At 38.9% G+C, this 10,703-nt stretch overlaps 1 long non-coding RNA gene across 1 annotated transcript in view; it reads right to left on the bottom strand.

The window, feature by feature from the left end:
• Positions 1–8,020, bottom strand: part of LOC144224196 (uncharacterized) — an 8,985-nt gene extending 965 nt beyond the window's left edge. The window contains exons 1-2 of the long non-coding RNA XR_013332980.1: positions 7,773–8,020; positions 7,043–7,208 (exon numbers count right to left, since the gene is read on the bottom strand). This is a non-coding gene — a long non-coding RNA (uncharacterized LOC144224196). The remainder of the gene's footprint in view (positions 1–7,042; positions 7,209–7,772) is intronic.
• Positions 8,021–10,703: the final 2,683 nt, after the last annotated feature.

Genomic DNA, 10,703 nt, shown 5'->3' with positions numbered 1-10,703 from the left:
TAGTAACTAATTGCAGATCAGACCTCAAGGGGCCTATTTTTAATGATTTGGCTGATTGACATGGGAAAGCTAGGGCTGGTCCTGTACCCCGACTCACTACAGTGAGGCCAGGGCCAGGGTTATTTTATTCAATTACAAATTAACTCTTGAGCACCGGGTGCTGAAGAAGGCACAGCCTCCTGGCAGCCACCAAGGTCCCCAAGTCAACAGAGTTTGGGAGCAGGACCCAACCAGCCCATGAGAGGCAGTCCACGTGAGGACAGCTTTGCCCACTTCTGACGCTGAGCTGGGACCACAGGACATTTGTCTGTCTTGTCCAACATCCCCGGTGCCTCATACATGCAGGACACTTGGTAGATGTCCAATATATACTTGCTCCGGAGAGAAAGAATAGCCAAGTACAAAGAAAGAAATAGACTATTTAGTATATTAAATGTGATGCTATTAATCAGAAATTGGGGGTGGGAATGGAGGAAACAAAAATTCTATTTTGGGCCGCCTAGGTGGCTCAATTGGTTAAGCGTCTGACTCTTGATTTTGGTCAGGTGACGATCTCACTTCTGGTGAGATGGAGCCCCGCGTTGGGCTCTGTGCTGACAGCGAGGAGCCTGCTTGGGGTTCTCTCTCTCCCTCTCTCTCTGCCCCTCCCCCCTCACGCTCTATCTCAAAAATAAATAAACTTAAAAAAAGTTCTATTTAAACCGTAGAAGATACAGTTTCACTCAAAGCAATCCTCTCATGAGACCCACCTTGATCACCCCATTATTTGAAATCACACTCACCCTCCTTCTTCCTGCTTTGTTCCCAACCCCCACCACCCCGAGCCACCTACTTGCCATTTCCCTAAGGCCCTGTCTCCCCATGACAATGCCCTCTCCACTTTGAGGGCATTATCAGCTAGAAGGGGCTTGGAAACAAGTGCTTTAAACACCTCAGCAGCTTTCAACTCAACCTTCCTATTCTTGCGGGACCAAACAGTGAGGTCTGTCTCACTCGAGTCTCTCAGAGATCTTGGGTCATGGGGACTCAACCCTGACCCACACCACCATGATTCCGGATCACGGTGAAACACTCTTCCAGGACAGTAGGGTCAGAAGCGTGGTACACCCAGAGGGGCGGGTACGACCATTCCTACAGTCTCACCCCCACCCCCCACCCCCGTGGGGTTGCTGTGTCTCTTGCACAGCAAGAGATAAATGTGTCTCATTTATCCCAAAGGACAGGTAACTAGCATGAGATGGGGGCTCAGAAACCATTTGTTTCCAATCTGTTTCCAAATTGCTGATTTCTACAGCCACCTGTGCCAAAGCAAAGATCTTTCCTGCCTTCTGGGGGCAGCGTGTTTGCAGGGCTCTCGTTCGTCTGTGGCAAAGTTACCATAGGAAGCTTATCTGGTGGGAAGTTTCATTGTGGTGGGTAACACGCATCCCAGGCTTCAACCTCCCAAGGTTGATAGGAGATAGGAAGGTGACCCGTTTTTCCCCAAACATTTTGCCGTCAGCAGGTGGCATCTTTACTTCTTCTTTTTTTTTTTTAAATTTTTAAAATGTTTATTTATTTTTGAGAGAGACAGAGAGAGAGCAAGCTGGAGAGGAGCAGAGAGAGGGAGACACAGAATCCATAGCAGGCTCCAGGCTCCGAGCTGTCAGCATAGAGCCTGACATGGGGCTTGAACTCAGAATCTGTGAGATCATGACCTGAGCCAAAGTCAGACACTTAGCCAACTGAGCCACGGGGGCACCCTTCATCTTCCTTTCTACAGATTGGACTTGAGGCCTGGTTCTCCATGCCCTTGCATGGACCATTGTCAGACAGTCTGGAAGTACTTCCTCATTTCATTTGCCAAGGTAGAACCATTTATATACAGTTCTAGAAAACAGGATTTTGATCTGTTTCTCGTATTTCAATCCAGCACAGTGAACACAGTGGCCGCCCAAAGTCTGCACAGCAAAACTGGCTTATTTAGGTCAGAGGATGATTAGTATCATAGGACCCAAGCAAGGTTGAACACAACCATAGTTTCTTTTAATAATAAAAAGAATAATAAAGGAATCTTTATTATTAAACTAAATCATTTTTAAGCATTTTTCAAATTTAGATTGTCTTCCACATTGAAGAAAATCTACCCTTTCATTTGTTTTCTATGCCTAAATTTAAGTAAGTAAAGTTCAAATGGCCATTTAAAGGACAATACACTTTAAAGGGAAAAATGATCCAAAACCTGAAACTACAGACTTCCGGAAGAACCACAGGAAAATACTTTGTGACCTTATGTAACAGAAAGAAATTTTAAACATGACTCCATAAGCACAAACCATATTAAAAAAAAATTGTTCTTTATCCAAAAACATTTTTGCTTGTAAAAGGGACAATTAAAAAAATGAATAGACAAGCCTCTGAGAAAATGTATTTGCAAATCATATTTCTTACAAAAGACTTGTATCTAAAATACATAAAGAACTCTCAGAAAACTCAACAATTGGGAAAAAGCTCAATTAAAAAACTAAGTAGATATTTCACCAAAAAAGGTATATTGATGATAATCATATAAAAAGATAATTGACGTCATTAACACTAAAGAAATACAAATTAAAATTAAAATAAGATACCACTAAACATCTGTTAGAAATATATATAATTATAATGTTGTAATTATGCATAATTACATATATTTATATATGGTTTCATTACATATATAAAGAAATTAAAGATTTAAATATGTTTCATATATTACTCTATCATATTCTAATTATATATGTTATTGTGTACAAATATGGTATCACATATATTTACATATTCTGCAATATATAATTATATAATAAATATGATATGTTTATCTCATTGTATATTTTACATAATAATATATGTATTATGTTTATATTGTTAATTGTAATTCTAATAGATATTTAGTGGTATCTTATTTTAATTTTATACACACACACACACACACACACACACACACACACAAGAACCCTCCCAACACCAAATACTGAGAATGGTGCAGAACGGAACATGACTCTGGCCCACGGCATATGAAAAATCACTGTATGATTTTTTGTAAATGTTTGTAAACTTAAATACAACTTAATGTAAACTTTTTTTTAAGGGAAGAAAAATTTGCTTTGCTAATAGAGGAAATGCAAAGTGTTTTCCTATATCAGGTTGAAGGAGTAAGGTCAAAGCTAATGATTTCTACAAGCAAAATAAATCGGACCAAGGGCTTCAAAATAACAGCACTTCTAATGTAGGAAGAGAGGTCAGGAAAATGTCTTCTGATGCTCAAGGGCAGGACACGTCTCCTCATCTAGATCTTTCATATATGCAAACGTTCACTTAGGTTAGGTGCATACATCAGATTGCAGACTAAGGACTGATAAGTATTCATGTTTTTATATACATGCAATTAAAATAAAGTATTTGTTTTGAAAACCAAATAACAACTGTACATCTCTTTCAGTAACATCAGTTTACATGTTTTCCTTAACTCTATGAGCCAAATCTTTTTATAAGAGACCTGACCTGCATCACTAAAATAATACAAGGTCATGTGATTTGCCAATCATTATGTGCGTAGTTGTTAGAAGTCATCTTGACCCTATGGGAAATTATTGTAAGACCTTTATGTTTATTTTTTTTTAATTTTTAACGTTTTTATTCATTTTTTGAGAGACAGAGAGAGATAGACTGTGATCAGGGGAGGGGCAGAGAGAAAGGAAGACACAGAATCTGAAGCAGGCTCCAGGCTCTGAGCTGTCAGTACAGAGCTTGATGTGGGGTTGGAACCCATGAACTGTGAGGTCATGACCTGAACCAAAGTCGGCCCCTTAACCAACTGAGCCACGAAGCTCCCCAAGACCTTTATGTTTAATTAAATATCATAAAATGTTGAAATCATTAACTTACTTTAACGCACCTATTTCACAAAAATTCACTTTGCAATCTAAAAGAGCAAAGACTATTTCCAGAAATGAAACGTTTCAATGCAGATATACAAAGGAAATTTAATTCCAATTATTTTGCTTTAAATGTGCAGTGTTTACAGATAGTTTTAACTAACCCATCCTCATTGCTTCTCATATCCACATACCCCTAAAAGTACAAGTAAATAACAATTTTAAAAGCTGAAACAATTAAATGATTGGTTTTACAAACACAAACTCTTTGAAGTTAAGTCCCAAAATCCAGGGTTATCTTTCCTTTTACATAAGTTTCTAAACACATGTGGAAGGTAAAGGAAAGCACTTACCACAAAAAAGTTAAACTAAAAAGCTGAAAAAATTAGCTTAACTCCTGAAAATTTAAGTAATATTATTGAATCTTCATGCATCATCTTAAAGTACTAGTGAATGCTCTTATAAATTATGTTTCTAATGGAGTGCTAACGGAACAAAATGAGGAAGATATTAATTAAAGAATTTTGTGTTTACAAATAACCTTCAGCTGACCTGAAGTTAAGTATGAATGCTTTCAAAGTCAGTGTCCTGGGGCGCCTGGGTGGCTCAGTCGGTTAAGCGTCAGACTTTGGCTCAGGTCATTATCTCACGGTTTGTGGGTTCAAGGCCTGCGTGGGGCTCTGTGCAGGCAGCTCAGAGCCTGGAGCCTGTCTTCAGATTCTATGTCTCCCTGTCTCTCTGACCCTCCACTGCCCATGCTGTCTCTCTCTCTCAGAAATAAATAAAACATTTAAAAAAAATTAAAAACAAAGTTAGTGTCCTAATGACAGCATGCCATTTTTTGAAGATCAGCACCTACTTTTTCAAAATTAGGGCAAAATATGAGTTGGCCTAGCAAGTTCCGGACCCCAGTGTTTCTTATTATTAAGAAATGGCAAACCTGGGGAGTTGGCTGCAGGCAACTGGCTGCAGTCCCCGCACAGCTGTCCCACTCAGGTGCCCGGGGCTCAGAGTCTCACTACCTACGTTCCCCTCCTGTGCCCAGAAGAGTTGAGCCAGCTCAGCTGCCACAGAGTTCTGGACGCTGCACCTGTAAGGCCACCTGAGAACCAAGCCGCATCTCCAGGGCTTTCCAGCCCTTTCTCCAATGAGGAGGATGACTTTCACCCAGCAGAAACGTGAATCTTCAGGAGAGAATGAAGAACAATGGAAATGCGGAAGATTGTGAGCAGTGGCCTCCTGAATCAGGGAGCCACTTGTGCCCAGGTCTTAAATTCCACGTCCTAGAAAACCTGGCAGAGGCCATCTGAAGTAGATCACGTAATTAAAATGAACACCACAAGGAAGGCACCAAATTCAATGGCGCACCACCTGGTAGGATGCAACCGGAAGAACACAGAATCCCTTCTGCAACTTCCTGCTACAATGCTTGCCTTGAAGGACATGCTTACCATGAAGACACTCAGACAAACCCAGATGAGAGGCATTCTACAGAGCTGTGCTGTTACCATCAAAAGTGGACGTGCTGATCTGGGAAAGACTGAGGAGATGTTCCTGTGTAAAGGAGACCAGGGAAGGATGAAAACCCAAAGGCAAGGTGTGATCTTGGGTTGGGTTCTTTACAAAGACATTTCTGGGACAACTGGTCAGGTTAAAACCTGAACGAGGGCTGCGGATTAGCGGGTTGTGAAGCATCATTGCCAATGTCTTTGTTTCATGGTTGTGCATACTCGTGTAGGACTATGTTGTTTGTGAAACACACACACACACACATACACGGAAGTATTTGCATGTTTGTAGGGCATATTGCTGGCAACATACTCTCACACGGCTCAGGACAAAACACTTCTTTGCATTAGTCTTGCGATTTTTGTGTAAGGTAAAATTGATTCAAAATAAAGAGGAAAGAAAAGAAATGGCAAATCTAATGGTAAATGTGTTTTGATAATTTGTTCTTATATTAATTGTTATAAATTCCATCAAAACCACCATGTTTCTTTCACATGTCATTCAAGAGAATGTCCACACTTCCTTTGAACCTAAAGTCTGTTCACTTCATTTCCTCTTTTTATATTTTTTAGATTTTTTAATGATTTTTAAAAAAATTTTTAATGTTTATTTTTGAGAAAGAGAGAGACAGACAGAGCACGAGTAGGGGAGGGGCAGAGAGAGAGGGAGACTCCGAATCGGAAGCAGGATCCAGGCTCTGAGCCATCAGCAATGAGTCTGACATGGGGCTCAAACTTACAGATTGTGAGATCATGACCAGAGCTGAAGTTGGATGCTTATCGCACTGAGCCACCCCAAACTCCCTATAGTTTTTTTTTTAAGTTTATTTATTTATTTATTTATTTATTTATTTATTTACTTATTTACTTATTTATAATTTATTTATTTAGAGAGCAGCATGAGTGAGGGAGGGGCACAGACAAGGAGAAAGAGAATCCCAAGCAGGCTTCACAGTGTCAGCACACCAAGCCTGACACAGATCTTGATCATACAAACCATGAGATCATGAGCTAAGCTGAAGTCAAGAGTCGAATGTTTAACGAACTGAGACACCCAGATGCCCCCATTTACTCTTTTTAAAGTATGCAGAAATTGTGTGTGTATGTGTGTTTTTAATTTTAGTTTCCCAAGAATTCTTTCCATTATAGAAATGCCATGGACGTTTGTGGAATCTTCCAAAAACAAGCATTTTTATTTTTACTTTTATTTTTTTCTTTTTTTGCATATGGCACTAACAATAAAAATTGTCGTTGGATCTCATGCCCATGGCTTTTCAGAATCAATGAGAGGCTTAGATGGAACATAACGTATCATGTCTCTATATTTACTCTAAGCTTGGTTTTCATGAGAAGCTGTAGCACTAATACAGGCTACACATGCTGTAGAGCACCAGGGTTTAAGTCAATGTAACAACTGGAAGATATCGTGGTAATATACTGATGTGAGTGAATAGTTAATATTTAAACAAACAAACGAGCAAGCAAGAACAGGAGAAAGGTCAAGAGAACAAATTTAAAGACTCCTAACCCCAAGTCTGAAATAACAAAATCTAAAGAAGTTTGAAAACATTGATAATGTCCAACTCAGAAGGAATTGAACTTGAGGCGTGTCTGACTGAACAATTCTTACGCCAGATTTACCTGGAAGAGACCAAAAAGGGGAAGTGTGCCCAAAGCCATCACTGGTAACACGAGACGATTTCCTTAGAATGGTTGCCATTGAGGCACGCTTGTACTTATCTCTGTGACGGTGATGTGGCAGGATTTTCGCTTCCACTGAGGATGCAGGTGCAGTAACACACTGATCCTATGCAAACAGTGGGGAGTAGCCAGGTCAACCATAAATGTACACAGTTTTGTAGCCCATCAGAGAGCCCAAGTCACAAAGCCGTCAGGTGAGCTAAACCCCAGTAGGTGCCAGTCCTCAGAGCGCAGAGGGGCCTGTGAATTGCATCGTCTCTGGTGGAGCAGGGAGGAAGGGGTGACATAGTATCAGGCTGGAAAACGTTCTTCACTTTCACGAGTCTTGAAAGCAGCGCGTGTGCCTGTATAGCAGGATGGGATCTGTGGGGGTCCCTGATGCCAAAGAAGGTGGCGACTATTTACCCGCTGTTTTCTACAGCCGCCGGCTCCTTAAAGACCGGCGATCTTCAAGTGTGTGCACACACGGATGCTGACCAGCCGCCGCGAGGACAGGCACGAAATGGCGCACAGGTGAGCCCTTCTCTCCTAGGGTGAGCCAGGGGGCGCTCTTGCCGCACAGTCCCGGGGAAAGGTCATCAGCTGTTGGAGGAGGACTAAACCCTGTGCCCCTCCCCCTTGAGGAAACCCTGTGTGCCTCCCCCCTGCTGTTACCCAAAGTAAAATCTACCTGCTTCCAAGGGAAGTAAAGCCAAGCCCCGCAGGGACGCACCTCTGCATCGCAGAGGGACAGGAACTCACTGTGCTCCAGAAGCCCCGCTGACACAGAGCAGAGTTTCATGACCTAGTGAGCAGGGGTGTGGGATGGTGAGAAGGCCGTACTTCTTTCTTTTCTTCTTTTTTTAAATGTTTACTTATTTTTGAGAGAGAGACAGAGTGAGGAGGGGCAGAGAGAGAAGGAAAGAGAGAGAATCCCAAGCAGGCTCCGCGCTCTCAGCACAGAGCCCAATGCAGGGCTCGAATTCACCAATTGTGAGATCATGACCGGAGTCAGACGCTGAACTGACTGAGTCACCCAGGAGCCCTGTTTCTAAAGCTCAGAGCTCAAGGACTGACAAGGACCAAAGATGGACAGCACACCTCCATAGAAACAAAAAAGACCAAAACATAAACAACACAAAACTTCCTCATCAGAAAACTCACAATGAGTAATAAGCTACAGTGGTCTTCTGTGGAAAAATATTCATGAACTGATGGGGACTTTGAGAGAGCAGTGAGACTTTGAGAGAGGATTGAGAGAGAGGAGCTATAAAAGGCGTCAAATATGGCAGAAAATAATGTTAGAGATTAAAAAATTCCTTTGATAGGCATGCCAAAAACTCCACACAGCAGAGGAAAAAATGATCAAGTTAAGGACAGGCCAGTGCATGTTTTCCAGATTGAAACAAAGAGAGAAAGAAGAGAGAAGATAAACAACCTATGATCTCTGTCCAAAGGTCTAATGTGCATTTAGTTGGAATTTTAAAACAAAAAGAGAGATAGAATGAGAGAAGAAATATTTGAAGATGAAAGACCAAGAAATTCACAAAATTAATGAAAGGAAGCAAACAACAAAACCGAATCTCTCAAAGAGCACCTAGCAGGACTTAATATATATATCAAGTCTATCAAAAGTAAACTACTAAAAATTAAAAAAGATCAGAGAAATGTTGAAGATATCCAGAGATACAAGAAGAAATTTATGTAGACACGAGGAATGCAGAGAAAATAATAACAGACTTGTCACCAAAGACTATGCAAATCAGAAGAAAAAGAGCTATGCATTTTACAGTTTTGAATGAAAAACATGAAAATGCACAATTTTTTACTACATTTTGTGAAAATATCACAAAAGTAAGGGCAAGACTTTTTCAGAAAACCCAAACTTGAGTAATATCATTGTCAGTAGATCTAAACTATGAGAAAATGTTGATATAGTTTTTCAGAAAGAAAAAAAAATATGGTACCCAATAGAAATTTGGAAAAATAGAAAGAAATAAAGAGCTGCAGAAATAATACATATGTATAAACATGAAAGACTTTTTCCTATTCATAATCTCTTTAAAAGAAAAAGGAGTGTCTAGAAACTTAATAGCAGCAAGGCATTGCAGTGTTATGAAATTTAGAAATAAGATGTATGACTAAAAAATAAAACTATGGAAATGAAAAAGGAAGGATTTATATGAAAAGGTATACTACTCTGTGTATATTGTAAGTTAAAGGTGTATATTGTAAGCCACAGAGATCAACAACGGAAAGATATTAATGAAACAAAACACTGTATGACTTAACCAGTAGTTTAGATAAAAATGAATCATAGAAATATATTCAATTAATTCAAAAAGGGCAGAAAAAGAGTGCAAAAGAAATATTTAGACATATGCAAAAGACATTAGAATACATAGGAAATAAGTAACAAGATGACTGATTTAGATTTCCAGCCATCATCAAGCACTACATTAGTATAAAAAGTCTAAAGCCTCCAATTAAAAGATAACACAATATATAGGACATAGAAGCAATATCCGACTATATTTTTCTATAAGAAATCCACTTAACATAGAAAGACATACATAAATTAAAAGTAATAAAACAGAAACAAGTGTATCATCCAAATCTTAAGCAAAGGAAAATGTGAGAGGCTCTATTAGTATCAGATGAGATAAATGTCAGAACAAGTAATATTACCAGGGACGAAGAGAAACATCCCATAATGATATGGAAAAAAAATCCATCAAGTAGACATAACAATCTTAACTGTAAATGCAGTAAATACTAACCATTCAAGCAAAAGCTGGTGGAATTAAAGGGAAAAATAGAAAAATCCACAATTATAGTTGAAAAATGTAGTTTTTTTCCTCAGTAACTGAGCGAGGGAGGAAGGAATGGGCATACTATATGCACTACAGAAGTTTAAAGGAAAAAATAAAAAGCTGTTATGAACATTTTTTGGCCTGTTTGATAGTTTTGATTAAATGGATAGATTCCTTGAAAAACGTGCATTGCCAAACCATACTCAAAAAGAAATGGAACACTTTCTATCTTGTTCAGAAATTGACTTCTTAGTTAAAATCTTTCTGACAAGGATCCTGGAAAAATTACTTCACCGAAATATTCTACTGAATATTTAATGAATAATAACAAGTTTACATAAAAACTCTTCCAAAAAATTAAAAAACAGAAATATTTCTTATGCATTTTATGGGGACTTCATTACTCTGACACCAAAATAAGATAAAATGTTTGCAAAAAAAAAAAAAAAGTGTTGGCTAATATACCTCATGAACTTTTTTTTAAAAAAGCACCTTGACACAATTTTAGGACATAAAGTAAAGCAACACTTTAAAATGGATAATATACAATGACCATGTTGAATCTATCCCAAGATTGAAAGATTACATCAATATTAAAAACCAGTAATTGTTTCGAGTCCCACCAGAGTCACAAAACAAGACAAAATCAAAAACAAAACAAAACAACAACAAACCCAGTAATTGTAATACATTATAACATAGTAAACAAGAATTTAAAAAATAAACAATCTTGATGGAAGCAATAAAAGCATTTGATGACAAAAAGTCTCAGCAAACTAGGAATAGAGGTAACATCCCCATGCTAATGA

The sequence above is a fragment of the Crocuta crocuta genome, unplaced genomic scaffold, assembly GCF_008692635.1.
Source record: "Crocuta crocuta isolate KB4526 unplaced genomic scaffold, BGI_CrCroc_1.0 scaffold11, whole genome shotgun sequence".
Classification (NCBI taxonomy): domain Eukaryota; kingdom Metazoa; phylum Chordata; class Mammalia; order Carnivora; family Hyaenidae; genus Crocuta; species Crocuta crocuta.
Note: the sequence above shows the minus strand (reverse complement) of the source record. Positions and strands in the feature narration are given on the sequence as shown.